Raw genomic sequence first — 23,830 nt, forward strand, 5'->3', positions numbered from 1 at the left:
GGTGATATAAACCACCCAGTTGTCCTTATCATGGGCAAATAGATCCGCTGGCACACAATCGGGGCCCGGGCCCTTCCTCTCGGGACAAGGGAGAGGACTGTCTCAACCACAGTGTTGTTAAATAGCAGGGTAGGAATCGGGGAGAGATTTTGAATTCATCCAGTTTTCTATCGGTGATAGAAAACTGGGCTGTAAAATGCAAGGCCGACTGTTCTGGCGGAACATAGTTAAAAGGTTTATAGGGTGACCCGTCACTCCCCCACTTCACTAGCTGCCAGAATTTTACCATGCTCTTCTCATTACTATCTAGGAGAAGATCATGCTAGCGATTGTCATCCCACTCCTTTTTGACTTTAAGTTGGGTTGCTTTATAATTTGCCCTAGCATATTTATCTTCTCCCATGTCTTTGGATCTAATAACCCTTGACAATAAGCTATACGCCTCTCTACATGTTTTGTTATACCACGAGGCCTTTAATGCCCCTACCACTACCTTCTTTTTACTGGTCTTGATAAAAAAGGTTTTAAGATTGGCAAACAGATCCCTATGGACCCGGGGGGCAATTAAATTAATATCCCCCTGTGAGGCACAGCTTTGGAGACAGGATATTGAGTGAGCAACCAGGGCCTTCATTGCATCTAAATACCCTTCATTCTCGATAAGCCTGGTCCATTTTACTCTCCTCATATAATTTGAAAGTGATACTACGGGAGGGAAATCTTCTACAACCTTTTTAGAGGGGTTCTGTAGAGTCGGGCCTTAATTGTCAAAACCAACGGGTCATGATCACTTTCTGTGCGTTCCTGGACCTTCATTTCAATTAGGGAAGGCCATGATTCAACATTAAGGAGAATGAATTTGATGCAGCTACTCCTTATACCATTATTAAAAGTATGCACACCCTTCCTATCCGAATGGGACCTCCCATTCACTGCTCGCACACCCCTTCCCAAGCATAGCCCCTTGAGTTGCAATGCAGCTTCTGACCATTTTTTAATTGGGCTCAGATCTAAGGACGGAATATTCCACTGCAAGTCCTCATTTGAACTTAAATTACCATCCTCTAAATCCAACGGTTCGAAGGTGCAATTGAAGTCTCTCATAATTAACAAATTGCACCCATCCCTCTGGTTATCCAGAAAGCTGTCAAGGAGGTCTACAATCTCAGAGTGCTTCCCACCAGGTTGCCCTCTGGCATAAACAATAATTATCAAGGTATCGCGGGCATGAAGCCGTAATACCATAATGTCTGGGCTATCAATAGGGACCTCCTCAACCCTAAAACCAATTTGCTGTCTCACCCAACAAGTGAGACCACCAGAGGGTCTACCTTTCCGCCCCCCTTGTGCAGGTTTGAAAAAATTAAAAAACCCAGGATGGTAGACCTGATCAATAGACCAGGTCTCCTGGAATGCCAAAAGATCAAACTGTTCAATAAATGCTGCCCAATCACATGATGCGGTTTTGGGTACGAGACCTGTGATGTTCCAGGAGCCTGCTGTCATGACAGACTTATTCTGGCCTTGAATTACACTTTCTGGGGAAGAGGGGGAGGGGGCAATCTCCTCCACCTGCATGTCAGGAGTATGAGGGCAGTGATGCGTAATGGGACCCAATAGATGTTCGTTGGCCATACCTTTCTGTTCCTCCCTTCTCTGTCTCGCTTGGATAGGATAGGCTCCCCCGAAGCATCCAGGTTCGTTACATGATACATCCTCCTCTGTGAAAATCTCCCCGGGATTATTAGGGAAGTCAGATGTAATGCAGGTGGGGGAACCATTGCCATAAACCTCTGGGACCCCAAAAATACTGGCCCCAGAGGAGGCAATACAGTCAGAGGCTGCAAGTCAGTCAATATCTTCTAGTGAGGACAGGGCATTAAATCGATTGTTAAGGGGGAGTTACATTGACCATATATTTGAGAAGGCCATCTCCTTTCAGCAAATCTGGGAGTGTCCATTAGGCAATAGAAGTACCCCAGAGGAAGGACAGATATGTCATCTCTAGCGGCGAGGTCCCCTGCCCTCTCCAAAATTTGCTGAACCAAACCAGGGGACCCAAAGCTTAAAACCACACAGACACCCCTGAGAGACTTATGGGACTTCCCTATCCATGATACTCTACGTACCATTTTGAATTCATTAAACAATGGGTTTTTAATCCCTGTCCTTAAACTCAGTAAGTATCGAACCTTATTTCTCAAGGTTGGCCAATCCTCAGATACCTGCGACGCTAACCTAGGGACATTGCCTAAAACTATAGTGTAGGGGGTAGCTTCCGGGGGAAGATGTAGGAAAATAGGAAAATAGGAAAATAGGAGCATTCTGAGCGCCTACCGGACATGGTCGATTGGGAGAACATGTCCGAGTTGCTCTCAAAGCAGGTTGCAAACCCAGTAAGCTTGAGCCCCCCTTTGGCAAGGAAGTATGATGGCTGGCATCTGGGGCTAGTTCAGTGGAGTTCGGTACATTGGAAACAACCCCTTTAGCATCCTGACCTCCTCCACCCCCCTGTGAGGGGCGGCACCCACCAACCATCTGAGTTCTAACAGTACTCGAGGTGGAATGCGACAAGTCCTGTTCCAGTTTGTTTAATCTACCCTCTATCAGTCACAGTTTTTGCATCAGGGGGTCAAGGAGGTTAGTGATTCCCTGCATTATCCGTGTATAGAGGGATTCCTCGATGGGTGTAGGGGGACTAATAGCTGCGGCGGTAGCCGTAATAGATTGGCTACATCCTTCATGCCCCCTTTGAGCTACCTTCCGTTTAACTCCAGCTGTAGGCTGGGAAGTAGCCTTGAATGGGCCCCCGCCTTTCCTTTTCTTTGATGGAGGCTCTCCTTTGTCAGCCTGCATTGCTTTCTTACCCCTGGTTATAACCGTTGGTAGACATAAATAAGTGACTGGGGTAGATAGAATCTCAGATGGAGTATTTGAGCCCGGAGTGTGCTGGCTTAAGACCGATAGAGGAGGGGTGGAGGGTGTATCTAAGTGTGTTAGATCAGTGTGAGGAATCACACTACCATTGGGGGGTGGCAATAAGTGTTCTAAGGATAACCTGCGTTCAGTTAGTTGGATTTCATGCATCAGTGCAGATTCCGCCCTTGACAGAAAGGCATCGAGCGTTCCTACAATCCCCCCTCCCACCCCTATTTTGCGCTTACAAGAGGGACCTTTCCCCACAGGAGGCATAACCACGGATCATTTGGAGCTGTGAAGGACCTTAATAAAAAATAAATAAAATACAATAAAACAAATGTACATAAGGTGGCACAGCCCAGCCTCTGCCAGTCTCGGACGGGCTCAGACGGGCCCACCCTTGGTCTGGGCTTCATATGGGATTGTCCCGTGCGAGTCCCGCGCTGCAGGGGAGAGGCAGCGCTTAAATGCGTGAGATCACTACAGCGCCTCCCCCTTGTTGGCGGCAGCTGGGCGGAGTGCCGTGCACTCTGGGCGATGAAGTCCCCGACAACAACACCAGCAGCAGGAAACCAACCCTGGGACCACGGTCCCACCAGGGCAAATCCGAGGAGCAGCGAGGCCGTAGACAGCACCAGGACACAGGGCAAGAAGAAACACACCCCAATATAATTGCAATATAACTTTTGTACATTGAGGTAATGAAACAAGGCAATTTGAAAATTTGAAACAGTGTTCTATGTAGATGAGGTAAATTAACAAGGAAAACATAAGTCAAACAACAGATCGAAGATAGTAGGACTGGTAGAAAGCAAAGTTAGTTAGTGGATGAGAAGGGGAGGGAGAGAAAGTGAAGGGCAACTGTGGAGGATGAAGGGTACGGGAAAAGCAGGCGGAAGAAGGTGGGTACTCCCCGAAAAATAAAAAAAATTGGGGGAGATGGTCGTAAATGAGAAAATAGAATGGAGGGTGGAAAGGGGGTGACAGAGTAAGTAGATGGGACCTATACAGTCATAGCAGGGGTAAGAATAAGTGCCCAGTGACAATGTATTAAGGACCCCAGTATTTGTTGAGAAGGTGCAGCTTGAGGTTGTTTTTGAAGCTGGGGTAGGAGGGGTTGCAACGTAGATCTTTAGGGAGGGTATTCCAGACAGAGGGCGCGTTTCCAGAGAAAGAGCGAGACTGTGTTGATTTATTTTTTGTGAAGGGAGGGACTAGGATGAGAGTGTTAGTGCTCCTCATTGTTCTAGTATAGCCCGCTTTGTGGAGTTTATCAGAGAGGTAAGATGAGGTGTTTTGATGGAGGGCTCTGCGCGTGATGCAAGCAGTCTTGTAAGTGGATCTGCCTTCAATAAGAAGCCATTTAAGGTCTTTGAGGATGGGGGGATGTGATCAAACTGCTTACAGTCAGTGATAAGCCTGGCAGCAAGTTTAAGAACGGATTTGATAGGAGCTAGGTGGGCTTTAGGAGTTCCAGAGAGAGTGGCATTTCCATAATCAAGTTTCGACAGGACCAATGATTGCACCACTGATTTAAAGTCATCAGCAGGAATAAAGGGTTTAATTTTTTTGATATGGTGGAGTGTGAAGAGAGCTCCTTTGGCCAAATGTTTTATGTGGGGGATAAGACTGAGGCTCTGGTCGACGCTGATTCCGAGAGATTTGATGCCAGAGATCCAGTGTTGATTAGGGAGCGAGTTGTTTTTAATAGAGAATAGAATGATTTCTGTTTTTTTAGGGTTGAGTTTGAGGTGGTTGTGATGGAAACAAAGTTGAATCTTAGTCAAGACATCATTGAGGTGTAAAACATCGGCATGGGATTTGATCTTATAGTAAAGTTGGGTGTCATCAGCATAGAGGTGGTAACTGATTTTCGCTTGCTTAAGAATGAGGATGAGGGGTTCCATAAAGAGGTTGAATAGAGTGGGAGAGAGAAGAGAGCCCTGGGGGACACTCAAGGTGACCGGCAAAGGTTTAGAAAGGCAATCGCTGACTTTAATTTTTGGGTTCTATGTTGGAAAAAGGAGGTGAACCATTTGAGAACAGCACCATTGAAGCCAAAACGGTCTTTGAAAATATTGAGTAAGGGGCATGGTTAACAGTATCAAAAGCAGCAGAGAGTTCAAGAAGAATGAGAAGGGAGGATTCGCCCTTGTCTAGGGAGTGATGGATGTCATCAATAATGTTGAGCATGGCTTTTTCAGTGCTGCAGCCCTTTCAAAAACCTGATTGTAATGCGTCCAAGAGGTGAATGAGTCGATGTGTTTGTTCAACTGGAGCAGGGCGCATTTTTCCAGGGCCTTAGATAGGAAAGGAAGGTTAGAAATAGGGTGCAGATTATTTAAGTCATTGGGGTCAGCTATAGCGTTTTTGATGGTGGGGTAATGTGTCCTAGTTGGAGGAAAGCCGGTACACTACCGGTGGATAGGGAGGAGTTGATGATATTGGTCCAATATGGGGCGATGATGTGTTTTAGGTCTTGGACAAGATAGGCAAGGAGGAGCTCTCTGGTATGCGAGGATGGTTTAAGCTTGGTGATGATGTTGAGGACATTCTGTTCTGAAACTGAACAAAAGTTATTCCAGGATGCATTGTTTTTTAGCTGGCCGATGGTGTAGTTGAGTTTAGAAGGGGTGACAATGGGGGGGGGGAGTTGGGAAGAGTCTGTGGGAGGGGTAGGGGTGGATGGAGACTTAGAGGGAATGTTAAGGAGGGGTGGTTGGCTATGCGGAAGGGGAGTTAAGATGAAGGATTGATCAATCTTAGTGATTTTATCCGAGAAGAAGCTAGCAATTTCTTCACATCTCTCGACCGTAGCCGTTAGTTTGGGGGGGGCTGTGGAAGTTTGGTTTTTGACAATGCTAAATAGGTCCCTAGGTTGGTTTCTTGCCCAGTCGAGTTGTGAATGGAAGAAGGAGGTCTTTTCATTAAAGATGTGTGTTTTGTAGTTGGCCCTTGCGGCTCTGAGGAGGAAAAGATTTGAGGGGGAAGGCTGTTGCCTCCATGTGTGTTCAGTCTGCCTAAGAGCACGTCTCTCATTGTTGAGGTCGGTATTGAACCAAGATTTGGAGGGGTTACATTTTTGCAGTTTTAATTTGGCTGGGGCAATTTGGTCAAGGACTTCAACCATGGATTTGTTGTAGTGTTCTGTAAGGTCACTAGCACTTTGGGAGAGAGGAGTGAGCCGTAGATGTGCTTTAATCTTAGTCTCCAGTTTGCCCAGAGGAATAAGGTGAAGATTTCTGGTCAGCTTCTTTTGTTTGATGGTATTTGTGAATAGGGGGGCACAACGCTGTTGATCGTGAAGAGGATGGGGTGATGATCGGACCAGTCAATGGGGATGATGTGGGAAAGAGAAGCCAGGTCCTTGCTAGTGATGATAGCGTCAAGAGTGGCACCTCTGTAGTGTGTTGGAGAATGGTCACTGATGTCGATTAAGCCATTACTGAGATTTACCGAGGGATCGTCATTTTTGTTCCCGTGGAGGTTTAAGTCTCTGAGGAAGAGGTTCTAGATTTGGAAATCGATGATTAGGTAAGAAGATCAGACAATTCCTCCACAAAGGAAAGAGGGTCGCCAGGGGAATGGTAGACGTTATGTAGGCGAATAGAGGGGGGGGGACCCTGAACTATAGGTTCAGCACTAAGGTATTCAAAAGTAGCAAGGTCAGAGTGCTGGATAGGTAAGAGTTGAAGTTCTTCTTTATAGATTATGGCAAGGCCTCCTTCAATTTGATCAAGCCTGTCTTTTCTTAGGATGGAGTAACCAGGGGGAGAGAGCAGGTCAAGGATTGATGATGAGTGGGCATTGAGCCAGGTTTTAATAAGAAAGGCGATGTCAATGCCTTCACTAAGGAGAGTTTCAGCTATTTCTGTTGCATGACAGGCTGCAGATCGGCAGTTAACCAGCATGCAGTTGAGGGGTTTAGGGTCATTTTTTTGTGGGGGAACATGAATGGATAGTGGTGAGTTGTTGTGGGGGTCTGGTTGAGACTGGGGAGAACGGGATCCTACTTGTCCCAAAGATCACAGGGATAGATGAATGAGGTGAAAGGGTGTTTGTAGTCGAGGTGATGAGGGGGTGGGCTTTATTGAGGTCAAGGGGGTTGGGGGAGGAAAGATGGTTCGGGGAGAGGGGAGGACTGAGTAAACAATTACTGCAAGGAAGACTAGATGGAGAATTGCCGTAAGGGGAAGTATTCTCTTGGTGATGGAGTGCAGGGTAAGTTTGAACGGAATCCAAGGGATAGGTATGATTAGAAGGGTTCCTTGAGGAGAGGGAGTTGAAGTCATTTCTGAGAGAAGAAAGTTCTAACACGAGGGTTGAGAGGTGGAATTCTCTATTGAGGAGTGACTGGGTAAGAAGTGAGATAGGGAAGAGGGTTAGGAGGTCGGGGGGAGGGGTGTATGTTCCATGTTGGTCAGAGATGGCGGTCTAGGGTGTGGACAGGTTGGGAAGCTAGGTGGAAGGAAGGTAGGGGTGTTACGGTTGCAGGATAGAGGTGGAATTAAAGGGTGTGAGAGGGCATTCCCAGGGGTCAACTGGGTGTCATGAAAAGAAAAGGGGGTATGGGGGTGTTGAGGGCTGTTAATTAGATAATGGGGGGGATGGTTACTAGGAGAGAAGGAAATGGGAGTTATTAGTGGAGCCGTCGGGGGATCATGGGGAGGTGGTACATGAGGTGGCGCGAGGGTTTGGGTGGCTGAGGGAGTTGTAGGACGGTTACTAGGAGAGAAGGAGATTGGAGTTATTAGTGGAGCCGTCAGGGAATCGGGGCAGGGGTACAAGAGGAGGAGGGGGGGTTAGGGTGGCTGAGGGAGTTGTAAGAAAGTCAGGAGGAGGGGGAGATGCTAAAGCGGCCAGGGGAAAATACATCAGGGAATCAGGGATTTCATTGATGATTAATGAGTCAGAGAAAGGATGGGTTGGGGTCGGGGTGGGAAGGGCGGGGAGGGGACAAAAAGGCATCCTGCGTTTGTGAGGCTAAGAGGTTAGAGGTAACCTTTGTAAACAAAGCAGCACATGGCGGCACAGCATCCGCAGAATACAGATCCCTCTGCCAGAAACCTGAGTGTACTCGCTCGTCCATGGCTCTTGCCATTGTCCAAGACCCCATACCACGGACACTCCTTGTTTGTTCCTCTTTCTATTGTGCTGCATCCGGAAGCACACATAGAAAGAGGAAAACACCAGTTAGGATTGTTTTTGTGCAGGAGGGTGCCCCTTCCTGCATAAAAAACAATCGTGAATGCAATGGAGGCACCCTGCACCATGGTGCAAGTGTGCCTACGTTGTTGCTATACTGACAAAACAGTGCCAACGCAGGGAGAAAGAACAGGAATGCACTGTATTGCATAAACATGGTGCATTCCTGCCCTTTCACTTTGGATTAGGGCAGCTCAGCAAGGTTCCTGGCTGCACCAGCCTATGCCAAAATCCCATAAATGAGCATTCAAGTCTTAATTTTGAAGCCATTCAGGAAAGTCACATCATTAAGAAGTACAAATTGAACTGTGACACCATTAACTTCTTAGCACTATAATTTCAAACTGAACTGTTGCAGGAATTGACATTAGAATTAAGACTGCCATCCCACTTATTGCGAATAATACAGCTGTGTTACATTTCTGTTCTACTGGCTCCTTCAAGTACACAGTTTGCAACTCCAATAAGACGTTTTCAGCTTTTCTCAGCCACATCCTGTTGTTATGTTCAAAAGTGTGAGTGACCACATCCAATGTCCAACATATAATGCTGCACCAACTAAATCAAAGCTGAACTCTATGGCTTAGGAGGCATACCACATATTGGTGCATTACTTTGGTGCCACCTCATGACCGGCAGAAACTGTGCTGCAAAAGGAAGTATTTCCAGCCATCAATGTCCATGTGGGTTTCATCGAAGAATTTTCCTTCATAAGTATGTGCAAGATTTCCAGGCTCAACAGCTCCATCTCACAACAGATGTTAGACGTTTCACCAATGTGGGCCTGGCATGTTGGTAAGTGTTACAATTCATGTTGTCATAATTTTGGGATCATGTGGACTTCCAGACATAATTTCACTTACAATTGTTCTTTTTGTGAAACATCCTTTGCTTCACACTCTCAACAATGACCAGCATTTACAACACAGTTCCCACCCTGACTGTGATGTTACAACAAGGTACTTTAACCCGCAAGTCGTTGCAACTACTTGCTGTAGGGGTTGCGTTGTTGGGCTAGTGTTGGATTTTTAAGTCCAACTCCGTCCCTACTGTTCTGTAGACTGGAGTTGAAATAGTAAATTATAATATTCCAAAGTCCAGCGCCCCATATAACAAGTTGAAGTAACGACTTGCGTGGTAAAGTAATACGTGGTAACATCACATCCGGGGTAGTGACTGTGTTGTAAAGTCATGCTGGTAACATCACATCCGGGGTAGTGACTGTGTTGTAAAGTCATGCTGGGTAATGCATGTGGGGTCCATCATACCACCGTTTTTTTATTTTACAAAGTACTAAGCTTATCTTAGTCGCACATGGCTTTTAACACCTCTGGGCAACCAAACTGATTCTTGAAAAAACTGCTTCAATGAAGCCCATGTGTAAACTAGGAGCTATTTTTTAGGCTCCTAAAGGCCCGGTTCTAGTACCAGGACAAGATTGGGCTCTCCTCTACTCTCCAATCAGAGGCTGCAAGATTATTGATTGATGTTGTCACAACATTGCCCTGTGGAAAAATAAACCTACCATCCCTAATGATGGTGATCAGTGGGAAACACAGGGTGATGTTGGTGAGATGCGTTAGTAAGATGACAGTGAAGAGAATGAAAGCAGTGACCTCAGGCATGTACTCATTGAAAACATCTTTGCCTGCTAGTACGTGACTTAACAGAAAATGTAATATGAAAAAATCCAATATGGGCATATCATCTTCTAGAATACATGCTAATAACCCACTAACATCAAATTTAAGGGCCTGTGCTTTTCTCCCCTTCATTGGATAACTCAAATGCCTAAGGAAGATAGAGCCTGTGTTGGACAGGGCCTTTCTTACTTAGATATTTATTCCCATCCCCTCCTGTGTTCTTAGGTCTTCCAACCTAAGGCTAGATCTCGTACCCAGGCTCAGATGAACCAGTCAGGGCAAACACTCCTTCAGGTTTCTGACATCCAAACTTTGGAATACCTTACCACTTCAAGTACAGTAGAGCCCTAGTAAAGTGATCTTTTGGAAGCAACTGAAGACATGGCTTTTTTAACCATAAATATTGTGCCCCTATTTGAATAGGTAGTTCATGAGCACTGGAAAGCCCCGATCAAGTAGCCATGCACTGTATGAATCTTAAACGTAAACATAGCTTTTCAGGTTTGCTTTGACCATTTATGTTCAAAGTGTATTTGTTTGAGGAAATGTTTTATGAAAATATAATAGAATATGGTATAAATGTTGCATAAATGATGGTCATGTTAGAAACAAGTTACATATTTCAATGGAAAATGAAAGAGTAAGTCACAGACATAATCAAACACAAATATCCCAGTTGTGACATGAAATCCACAGGATATTAGGACCCCCTACACTGCAGCACTGGCAATGTGAACTACCTCATACTAGTTCTCTCGGCTCAAAATCGTGAATAATTAGTGAATCCACACAACAGCATACTCTATTTCCTCCATATGGGCATACCATGGTCCCATATCTTTAATACTTAAGAAAATTAATAAATTAGAATAAATGTAAAAAGGGAAAAATAAATGATTGGTGGTGCTCTCCTTCAATCATCAGCCTAGAAAAACTGTTTCACAAGTTCAAGATCTAAAGAAATGCCTCTTTTTGCATAATCACCCCCTAACCTTTGGACTGATGCTGCTGGTTTTTGGACTCTGAATGTACACTGCATCCTGCCAAAAAGTCCTCAGTGTCAGTGCTCTGACCCTTAAAAGTATATGTCTATTTGGTCTACCCAAAATTGGCATTATTTAACTTACTTATAAGTCTCCAGTATATGGTAACAGGGATACCCAGGATCTGTAATTTAGTATTTTGTGGGGCAGGGGCAGTAAAGATGTCAGAATGTGGAGCCTTCCCTCAGAAGTCTCCCCACATTAATTGGGTCAACAAGCATGAAGCCACTAAGACAGAACTTGTTCTAAGATGATCTCTCTCTTGAGGCAGAGCGGGATCGTTCCCTATTTTCCATAGATCAATCTTACAGGTGGCTTCCCAGGATCCTTCACTGAACACGTTGTCTGGTCAGGCCACATCCTTATAGGTACTTTTGCATTGGGAAGTGATGGTCCCGGGCAGAGGTGAGATTACCTTAATTCCCAGGTTCGTTCTCTGGTGAGAAAGTACATCAGTTCTCTATTATCAATGCTCAATGTATCCTCTTCTCTCATTGCCTAACTGCTAAAAGAAAGACATTATTCTAGCTAACAGGGATGATTCGTCCACCTTCAACAGAAATGTGAGCAGGAACAGAATACAAAGTGTACATGAAAATTCAATCATTAATTCTAATTCAGGACCTTCCAGGTAAAATGCATTTCAGGCCTACAAAATTCAGCTAACATAAGAGAAATGGAACATCAACTTTATGAAGTTATGTAGAAATGGAATCATGTACAGTAAATAATTTTGCCTACATATAAAATAACACGAGTAATAAAAACATCCAACAATGAAATACTTGTCTATGGCACAACACGTGCATTCAGTTAATATTCTCTGTTAGTTACATTCATTTTCCACATATTTTCTTCATGTTCATGGTCTCATGTTACAAGATTCTAACACTTAGGTTAACAAATCAAAGAATTATATGCGGAGGCAGTCTACACGTGTGATTATAATACACCCCTACAATGAAAAATTTATTTTTGTGCGACATCAATGTCAAGTATGCCGGGGATATTGAGGACATCTGAATGGGAAGCAGGCTCTGACCATGCTGGGCGGGGTGGCAGAGGTCACAATAGTTCACCAGACCTTGATGGATTGTCTGGCGGCATTAGCACTGAGTGACTACATCCAAGAGAAAACCACCAGATACACCGATAAGTGTTCTGCATCGCCTATGGGAGATGCAACTCCAGATGGGGCGGGACATTGAACGACCCATTAAAGTTCTCTTTTGGGAAAACCTGTCATTTGGCTGTGACATTCTCCCGGCCAAAAAGGATTGGTGACCAGAATTAGTCATAGACTGCCCAAAAGGAGAAACTGTAATTTATCCAGCCTTTTCCAACCTCGTTCCAAAACATGTAAAAGACTCATATGCCCAGGAGTGGACATTAGAACAAGTGCTGGCATTATAGTGCAACCATATGGGGTGAGATGACAATTCCCCTTATCATGAAATACTATTGAGGTCGACCCCACAACATCAAAGACAAAGCCCTTTTAAAACTTAGACTAAAAAACAAGTTACAGAAATACTCCAACAACTTGAATACCTTGGTTTAAAGTTGTATCTCTTTAATGAACAATCCCTTATTTCCCGTAATGAAACCCAATCATTCATATCATCTAGTATTAGATTACAGACATTTGAACAGAGCTACTCCCACAGTGTGCAGTACAACATTTGCACAGTACAGCACTAGTGCACAACATAGTGCAGAAAAAATACAAAACCACACTAGATATCTCAAAATGGATTTTTCTGCCAAAATATAACACCTGAAAGCAGGTATTTGACCTAATTTTCCACTCTGGTTTTTAACAGGCAATTCTGTTGATTGCCTCGGGTATAAGGATAGGCTATTTTCAGCTTGAGTGACAGAACGTCTACAAACCTTTGATGACCAGGCATTGACCTATGTGGATCACATATAGTTGACAAATGATGACCTTTCAGTACACTTGACAAGAGAAGATAGCATAGTTCTGGGATTTGCTCATTTGGACTACAACTTTAATTTAAAAAAATCAAGGATGGCCCACCTTAATGTCCTGTTTCTGGGATACAAGCTTTCAAGTAAAGACAAACGCCTTGCAAAACATTTATTAGAGAAATGTGGACTCCTACAACCTCCAACTAGGTTGAAGAGGTCACAATCCATATTGGGATACCTACATGTTGGCAGAATTTAAATTCCAGATTATGCAGAACGGGTTAAACCATTTTATGTTTCCTATATCCAGAATTTTAAATCACACACTGGACACCGAACACACAAAAAGTTAGCATTCAGTAAAAGCTGACATACTAGCTTCAAAACATTTACACATGGGTTAACACAACAAGCATAGTGATCTGAGTAGTTGAGGGGGCCTCAGGGTACATCTATGTTATACTTAAAGAAGATGAAAATTTACCTTACGTATATAAATAACTTTTATACACCAGTGCAACATGGATTTTGCTCGAACTGAAGACATACATGCAGAACAGACTGCTGTGCTGAGGGAGAAAGCACTGGCTCAGGGAAAACTAATAATTGTTGAGAACCTGGTGCAGACCTTAGAGGCCATCACAAGAGCAAGCCTTCCAAATGCAAAAGCATTACATCCACGATGGATTCAATGACTAACTTACTCACGGCAACAGATGTAGGCTACAGATTTGAATCTACACTCTAAACACATGTTTTTCTGCAATATGAACATGAATATCCTCTGCCTAACAAAGTCATGCCTCTAGATCAGTACGAACATATATTGATGGTTCTGTCCAGCCTGCCGTATGGACAAAGCACTAATAATCAGCAGTGTGTGCTCCTATAAAGTGGTGCATGTAAGATTGAGAATTCCATTCTGAGGCGACCTACACAAAGTCACCTGGTGACTTCACTGTACAGCTGGCTGAAGTTAGGGCTCTAATTCTAGCACTAGAGAATATGGATCCCATATTCCACACACTGCTAGTGTATAATTCATAATATTGTGTCCAGTCTTACAATGAGAAATTACACTATTGGAGCCTGAGTGGATTCAAAGATTCAAAAGGATGTACAATTAAGCATAACATGCTTTGGGAACAGGTGAATGAACTGAAAAAGTGCTTGCCACAGACTCATGTAATACATACCTTTAGTCACAAACGTGTTGGCGTACACAACACAGGGAATTTCATGACTGATGAAGCCACAAAAGCAGCAGTGCAAAATGCTGCAGTCGCTGTAATAACTCATTCAAGTACGAGAATAGATGGAGACATCATGACAGCTACATCAAATGACATCCGAAGGCTTTCAACTCAAGTTCTTCTACAAGTTAGATACACAAAATTTACCATTTTCTCACATTTCTGGAGTGGGGGGATATAATAATATCAAATTCGGACCACGGATTAGGTTTAATTCTAGCTGCACACGAGGGTCTGGGATCAGCACAAGCAGGGGTGGCTGCTATAATTTTAATATTGCAGCACCTCTACTGGTGGCAGAGTCTCTATAAACAGACCAAGGACTTTGTCCTCAAACACAACATCTGCCAGCAGGTGAAGTGTTCCACCATGACATGTCACCCACAGACATCTCTACTCATTTCAAACAAACCTCTGGCTTGTGTTTACCTGGACCATTGCAGCCCTTTGTCATCAGATGAAGCGTCCAAGAACATCTTGTTTGCAGTGGGTTCCTGCTCTCGATTCCTATGGGTGTGGCCATAGCCGTCGACTGATGCTCGAACTGTTACAAAGAAACTTTGAGTCTTTATTGAGACATACGCAGTGGGCACACTGCATTCAAAATAAGGTGCGGTGTTTGCCTCCAGGGCTTACAAAGACACCATCAGGAAGATTGGTTGTGGCCCTGCATCATTCCTCCCCCTACCCTCCCAAAGGAAATTCAGCCATGGAGAGGAAAAAATGGAGCCTAAAGCATTCTTTAACAGCAAGGGTATTAGGTCTACCTACTTTATGAATCTGGGATCCACCTAAAAACAGCATGCATGACATACAAAGCCATCCACCACAACACTCCTCGCTACCTGGCTCAGAAACTGGTGCTATCCGTAAGGAATAGAGCTTAGTACATGCTCCCTACTGCTAAAACCCCCAAAATTTCCCAAAAAGTAAACCTATAAGAGACCTTTCTCTGGAATTGCCACAAGAATTCAGAACTCTCTTCCCCCAGAAATCTGGACCATCCCTTCATTCGTTCTTTTCAAAAACGAAGTAAAAATGAGACTACTGAATATTCTCCTTCCTATCTGAGGCGCCTATCCATGCCAATTTGATTTCTTTGCTGGTGTTTTTACTATGTCTCTTTGTATTATCTTTTCATGATGTATATTCTATATTTTGCTCCTATGTATTAGTTTGTACAGCGCTCTGACACCAACATTTTGATCATGTTCGCGCTTTATAAAACTTTATAAATAAAATCAAAAATAGGACGTAGTTTGGTCCATCACCCATAAGATTCCAGAAGGCATTGAACATTCTGCCCCTATCAGTTCCTGTTTGGGGTTAAAATTGTGGATCCCAGACCTCAACAGTTCCACCACAATGGCAGCTGAAACACCATTTGACATAAACAAACCTCTGACTGCTTTACAGGAACCTCCCTGATGTATGAAGCAATGTCCAAGTAAAACACACCGCCACTGGTGAAGTGAAGTAAATGCTAGCAGCTCCCAGGTGAATCCCGAAGGTTGGGGATATGGTCAGGGAGCAAATAGTTAACAAAAAATAATTTGGTCCATCCTACAGAGCACCTGTCGTGGCTGTTGAATGTACCACAACTGTGCTTCTTCTGTCTCTTGCTAGCTGCAGAAACAAGAGATTTGTCTCCATTGATTTAATCAAATCGCATTATATTGCTAATTATTAACAGTGGACAACATGGGTTCCTGGATAGTTACCTGTCCCCTCTCACTACCATACAGAAAATTCCATGGGAAAGGATGTGCCATAACGACTAGGGCGGTCGACCTCCAATCTGGGGAACTGGTTTTGAGTCTCAGCAAAGACGTGAAACATCCTGTGATTCTGGGCAAATCACTCAACTTCCCCATGCCTAACAAGAGTGAATGTGTCCTCATGTAACACAGCTGGTGCTTGTGTATAGAGCTCTGATACCTTGAGGTTAAGTTTGCGCTATATAAAACTCTATTAAAAAAACAATGGAAGCTTTAATTGCTAATAAAGCATCCTCTCCACATTGGGAGATAGTAGTAACCAACAATGAAGTATCCCTTCTACCTTTTGCTACAACAACTAATATACAATCAACTTGCACAGAAACACAGATTCCAATTCTTAATCCTGACATGAATGCTGTTAACGTCATCGTACCACAGATCAAGTAATCTCCCAGTTCTATACAACCTGCAGAGCTGCTAAAAATAGATCATACTTCCTCTGCCTACTTTTCTTCAAGTTCATTTGCTCCACCAGCACCTCCACCTATATCTTTTCAGATGAGATTGCATGATTTTTATCTTTGGTTGAAAAATATATACCCCGTTCTTCCATTGCTACACCTTTGCATTACAATGTTGTAACTTTTCCTAGTCCTTTGGATTGGTTTTGTGACAGCCGTTGTTCCTGCTTCTGAAAAGACACTATCTCCCTGAGCACTCTGCTGCACAACTGGCGAACTTAGTTCAAAAACCACATTTTCTTCACACAAAACACAAAGAGACCTTTCCCTGGTGAACATTTCAGCTGTTCCAGTTCCTGATGGGAATGCTTATAAAAGGGTATTGTATGGTATTGTATTGTATGGTGTGTTTGGTCCTTTTGCAAATTCCGTATTTGTTTAAATTATCATTGAATGACATCATCAGTTCTCGTACTGTCTCTGATGATTGGGATATTGATACAGTGCATGAAATGCTATAAGATGTTGAGCATTCTACAGTTTTTTCATCTTATGAACTGTACAAAGGCACGTCTAACTATGATGAAATGTTTTGTTTCAACATTATGGTCATGCTTTTTTGCATAAAGGAAGTACTCCATCTGCTGCCTTATTACACACAATGGGAACATTGCCCTACACCGCAACAGGATAGTTCAAATATATCTGCACAGATGTTTTCTCATTTTTCTGGTTATGATACATTAGACCCAGTGTCTTTATTATTTTAAGCTTGCGCCATCACCTGCAAAGAAAAATATGCTGACAAACACCAAACTGTTATACTCTGCTTCTTTTTGCTCCTAGCTGTCCACACAAGGTTTTGACTTTTGGAAGTATGCTATCCATGTTAAATCAATTTTGGGAACAAAGAATTGTCAGGTTCAGGGAAACAATGTTCTGTTTAGAGCATGCCTTATACCACAACAATGATTTTCCTGAACAAAACTGTGCATCAAACATCCTACCATGGGTTAACTAAATTCAAGGATTAAAACATACCAAATATTCCCACATTTGCACAATTTTCAAAATGGCAGCAGTTTACAAAACACACGGAGGAAACGCTAGACAACATGGTACTCAATTGCATGTACAATTTATCAGATACCAATTGGAAGGGATGGTTAGTGTGGCCGTTAGATACTAATGGATGTCAGGCATGGTTCTTGGGTACATCAAGGGCTTCAAGATCAGCAGGCCTGACATGCATTGCGTTTGGAAGAACACTTGGGTGTGGTAAAAACTTACAGTTTTGGGAAGTTGTGCCTTGATTGTATTAAAACCTCAACATTGTCTGAGGTGAAACAACACTTGCTCCTTCTTTCTGATGACAGAGAACTACAGGACTTCTTGCTAGGTCCTCAAAAACCACATCAAAAATGCTACTGGCATGCAATATATGTTTAAGTGTTGAAGGTTTCTCAGAAGGAAACTGCTAAAAAATCTTTGCAAGATTGAAAGGGGTAATTTAGAAAAGTCTCAAGTAGTGGTTGACAACTGTCAATACGTGTTTTCTCAGGGACTTACTCGCTGCCAGAATGTTCCAGCTCGAGGCACCACGAAATCTGAATGTTGTTATATCACAGATTATTGATGGGGCCAGGTGAGGTAAAGGGTGTTCGGATGGGATCTGCAGGGAGGGAGACCTCTAAGAAATAAACAAGAGTTTCGTAATAAGTCTCTCACAGCTATCTCTCTGCACTCATCTAGCCATATAGATATATGTATGTATATGTATGTACATGTATATCAATATTCACCTGAACCCAACAACACAGACTCTTAGGATTAGGATGATGTTTTCCTCTGTACCACAAGTATAATTGTCAAGGTTATCACCTTGTATTTACTTTTCCCCTTGTTACTATATCACATACTACTACTCCCTGTTTTCACATACAAGAACAACACCTACCTGGTCTAAATGTGTAGGTATTTTAAGTTGATCTTTTGATGACTTCCATAAAATTGGATGGATATGAGAAGTAGAATGTTCTCCTTGTGTCCACAGAAATCAAATGGTTTAAAAAAAAAAAAAAGTTATTATTCTTAGAAATGTCAACAATAATTCGGGACCAGCCTCGCAACAAATGTACATCAAGGATTCAAAGTTCCAAAAATGTAACTGCCACAACACAACGGTTTTGTTAATTGCAAAGTCCTTATCACTAAATATTAAACCAATCTTGTCGATGTCTGTTTTCCCTGACCGCGACTTTCCATCTGATATCCGTGTTTTCCCGTAGCACCAACCCGATGTTAGAACTCACTGGAGGCATCGGAAAATCCACACGCATTTGGAACAGGAACACCAGGAAACCGCATCGCAGAGCCAGAAAGGAATAGCGAGCGGATAGTCATGGCTCCTTTTGTACCTGCGTTCCATGACGTAGCCACCATGCTCACTTACCTGAGGAAAGAATGTTCTGGCAGGTGCCAGTTGCTCCCGCAATGTAGTTAACGTGGGATAATGGAACGAGACATGCACCGTGCCGACGAGCATGTCTTTCCTTCAAAAACAAAGAGCAATAAGGAAGAAATAAAAAAACACAATATACCTAAAAGAACAGTTTGTGCAAACCAGCTAATAGCATTATATGGAAAATCTTGATGCAGGAATACCTTATGAACAATGCCACCAATACTTAGCTAAAGTATGAGTCCCATGTATCTTACCACACAACACAGTGGAGCAGGATTTGTCAAAGATCCTTGAATTCTTAGGACCCCTAGAACAGTCACTGGTGATTGTCATCAAGACACAACAATATGACAACCTTGAACTTAGAATGCACTGCCTGGGCAACGTAGTGTCTGCTCTACAAAATGGACACTCACAACTTAGATTGATCATGCTTTGTTCTGGCCATGTACCAAGGCAATATATTAATACCTCAAGCCTGTTTTCACCATAACACCTTACAAAACAGCAAATACTCATGGCAAGTAAAGATGTGACATACACTATGCTGCACAGAAAAGTGTGAGAAATTATCATTTACTGTTGCTGAAATGCCTTCCATGGATTGGATAATCCATTGTTTCATTACTCAGCTGATTTTGACAGTCTACAATACCTTCAAGTGGGTAGATATGAAGCGTATGTTATGAATCATGGAAATAACCTTTTAAATTCTGTTGTCATGATAGGAAAACTGAAGTTTTTCTTAGCAATTCTGGCTGCAAGAGTGCTTTCAGTCATTCATTAGTGTGCAAGGATGTTTTGCTTCATGGGCTGTTAATGCGTCCAAGGCAAATTTATCTTGCTTCTTGAAAGGTTCCCCAGTGGCCGTGATATGTCCGGCATTCAGATTACTCTCAAATTGGAGGTATTTAATGTTGAACAATCAAGGTTGCTGCAATATGAGACTGGTCATAGCCTATCTTGTCAGGGTTTCTTTCTTCATGACTTTCTGTACACAAGTTCTATTTCCACCTGCCAGTACAGTTAGGAATATGGCTCTTTGCCCTTCAATACAACAACTTTCAAATGTGTGCTTTCATGCCTTGAGCAGACTGAAGGCCTTCCTGTTTCAGAAAAATGTGGTCATAACATCTGCAAAGAAGAAATTTGATCTTTAATTTGCAAGTTCTCTTCAGAGATACAGTCACTACTCCACTCCTATCTAGTACTGCAGGGGCAGCATACCTTTTTGAGAACATAGGCTCTGGCTTGGTTAGCACCTTCCATCATTCATTCAGTCTGTGCTTGGAAGCATCTTTGGAGGTCTTCCACTTGTCCTTCTCCTGATTGTCGGGACTGTGTTTTTATTTTTTGCTGCTCTGCAAATTATGTCCCATATCAAGAGCAAATGGAGCTGACACCACCACATGTGCTCCTGTGCTATGAATCATGCTACAATCCTTTGGTGCACCTTTGCTTCAGGAACTAAATGAGCACTGGTGCTTGTCCTTTTGGCCTGCGTGGTTACAATGTGTACAGCCTGTACACAACCCTCAAGTGTGCCTTGGACTTGTGCCTAGGAATGCAATTTGTTCAGCCTCTGGACATAGACATACTGGTGAACCCTTTGAAAACCCATTTGTATTGATGTCTCTTGTGTTTTGCCATTGTTTCTGAACACATTCCACAAGCCCTCCTGGGATGCTCTGCTCCAGGTGAATTGGGTCTTGGCTCTGGCTCTGTGGATTTCCTACTAGCTGTGGTTATTCATTCAGCAGCTCCTGTAGGGGTAGGATGGGTACACATTTGCCCCATAAACCTTCACCTTGAACATTCAGTATGAGAGATAAAGTTCACGGTGCAGAATTGTGATGTTCTGTTGCCACATCCATTTGTTACCCTCTTCTATTTAGGGGTAATATGGAGGCACTGTAAGCTAGCTGGATTATAGACTAAAATATCCTGAGAGTGTGCATGGAATCATCCAGCACCATCAAAACATTTCTGTTGTCACACAAACGCACAATTTCCACTTAGGAAGTAGAAGCCGTATGGCCGTGGAGCTCTATGATCAAGGGTTTATGACCTGAGAATATCAGGTGGAATCATCCAGCACAATCAAAACATTTCTGTTGTCACACAAACGCACAATTTCCACTTAAGAAGTAGAAGCCGTATGACCTTGGAGCTCTATGATCAAGGGTTTATGATCTGAGAATATCATGGGATGCTTCTCAATGCACACTTCCCAGACTAGTTCAGCAGAGACCAAAATGTAGTTCAGTCTACTAAAAAAGGTATAGCCTTGATCAGGTGCCTTTAGCATGTCCCACTCATCCAAGAAACCATGGTCCCTTATAAGTTGCTCCACTTCCCTGTAAACCCAGGGCCTCTTGCCCACATACCTCCTGGGTGACAGAGGTCCCTGAATACAATCAATATGATTATATAGATCTCCACAAACAATAATTGGTGTTGGCCACAACGTCAGCTCCATGTCTTATTGCTTGATAATTGTGTGCTCATCATGATTAGAGTAATATATATTGAACTGACCCGTATTGAACTGACAGTAAAATATGACCCGGCAACCTGACATTTCACCAATGCCCATCTCCCAAATTTGTCAGAGAGTTTACTTTTAATCTCCCAAACATCCCTTTGTGCTAGGATTCCCACCATCCTTGTGGAGGTTTCTTGAAAAGTGTGCATCGGAATGACATAGCCTGGTGATCTGAGAGGGTCCCGCCTCGACCCAGCTATATGTGCCTCTTACATACACAATATCTGGCACCATGATTCTCAACCCAGCTGCAGCCTTACCACTTTTAGACCGGTCATTCCAACTAGGGGTGGGCGGAATTTGCGAAATCCACTTTCGCAAATTATCGCGAAAATGTTAAAAATTATCGCAAACACGCGGAAATATCGCGAAGATGCAGAAGTTTTTTTCCCGCATGTTCGCGAGATTTTCTGCATGGTTGCGGCTCGCCAACTTACCCATGTGGTTGCTCGCGGGCGCGGCCATCTTGTTTTCAGTTGTCTCGCGGTGCATGATCGTGAGAAGAAAGACGTGATCGCGCGACGCATGACGTCACTGCGGGCGCGAACGGTCGCGAGACAGCGCAAATGGCTAAAAACAATCCAACATCTCATGGAGAACGCGACCGGATCAAGAAAACTTGTCGGCGAACTCCGGGATTCAGGTAAGGCGATCGCGCGCGCGCGAGAATGTATTATTTTACAGCGCGAGCAAGAAACAAATTATCGCCAAGCTGCGGAATGCGGAAATTTTGACATTTTCGCGCTCTCCGCGGAACGCAAAAATGTCAAATTATCGCAATTTCCGCGAACGGAACGAAATTTTCGCCCAGGCCTAATTCCAACCACAAATATTGAGTGTACATACGCACAGTTTACCTGGATCATACCAGTCAACTATTTAATGACTTTGTAACCACCTGCAGCAACACTGCATGCCAAATCCACTGCAAAATTTTGAGTTTATTCAACAAATACTTTTAAATGGGGCATTGGGACAAAAAACTGAACAATCCTCCAGCTATTATAGTCACACTGGGAAAGAATGCCCTTGTCACACCTATATTTTGACAGAGTTTCATTATGCAGTAGTATGATATACAGTCATGTAAATGCCAAAACATAACAAAATTCGCTTCTCAAGTGTGTGTTTACATTTACATGGTACATAAGATTCTGTGCTGTAAAAAATTAATACCTACCCTAGTTCTAATTTCCTAACACTGTTTCAGCAACATAATCCTTTTTGCAAACTAATTCAATGTCTCTAACAATCAAACAATCTAAAAACTGCCTTATTATTCAAAATAAACCAAGCCTAATGTCTAATAGCATAGTAACTATGAAGGAACTAATCAGCTGCATTTCCTTCACTTCATTTGTGGTTGAAAATGTTTAGGCAATCCTTAAAGATTGTGACTTTCTGTTGGGAGGAAGAATTTTCCCTGGACAAAATACTCAAATAATTTCTATGCAATGCTTTAACAGAATAGTGATTCTCCAAGGTGTGTGTAGAGAGAATCCAGATTTCAGTCAAGGTGTAGAGATTGACATTATGCATTAGTCCTCTAATAGCAACCCCACATAAGTTCATTTAAAGTGTACAGAGTACCCTAACAACCATTCCAGAACTAGAATCATGCACACAATGGAAGTCCATACCCCCAAATTTTCTCCCTGTTTAAATCTGCTTTGCAACAATAAATTTATCTTCCACTCCAAAATATTATCCTGGATGCCACCTCTGCTGTTGCCTCGGCATTACTAGCCCTCTGTTAGCAGAGCAAAAATCGGTAATCTCCACATTCATACCTCCCTCATTCATCACACGTCTCAGTCATCTTGCAATTGTTGTTGAAGTCACTGCTCTTCAAGGATTTTCATAAGAAATCATCATGCTTATCAGCAACATATCTGAACTCCATACCCTTACTCTCATATATTTGCATGCATTGAACCACACATAGCTGCTCATTTTTCTCAAATTATGGATACAAATTAGAAAATGTGATGGTCCTTGTTCTTCTTACTTTAAAAAATACAGCTTGGGGTGCACAACTCTACTACTTACCACCAAAGCCTTAACATATGAAACCTTTTTGCACAAAATCAAACATACAAGAGTGGCAATATGACCACTAACACAATATAGGACTCAGAATAGGTCTTAGGAAATTATTCCCATGCTCAACCCCTGGTATCTTGTCCGCGAGCAGGCAGGCTTAACTTCAAATGCTGGCATGTAGAGGACTATAAAAACACCAATTCAATCAAAAATTAAGACAACATAATAAAAATCAAACACCAATTTACAAAAATGGGACATATTTTAATCTTTAAAATTACACCAAAATGAAAACAATCCAATGTAGGGAATGGTAGATGTTAATTTTTTAAAGATTTAGCACTGTATACAACATAGAAAACAATAGTGTATATTGGGAGATCTGGTCATGCTAGACTGGTACAAAGTCAAAATTTCAGGCCAACCGCGATGGAGTCCTGTGCGGCTAACCCTCGCGGCAGGTCTTTGCTAGGTCTTGGTCTAAGTGTTTACCTTCTGACTTTTAAACTTTTCTGGAGTTATTCCTCCCGGGGTCCCTCGAAGCTCTCAGCCAATTCAGATTCCATGAGGGTTCTCCGGCTTGACTTGCAAAAATATCCCC

Source organism: Triturus cristatus, chromosome 9 (genome assembly GCF_964204655.1).
Source record: "Triturus cristatus chromosome 9, aTriCri1.1, whole genome shotgun sequence".
In the NCBI taxonomy this organism is placed as follows: domain Eukaryota; kingdom Metazoa; phylum Chordata; class Amphibia; order Caudata; family Salamandridae; genus Triturus; species Triturus cristatus.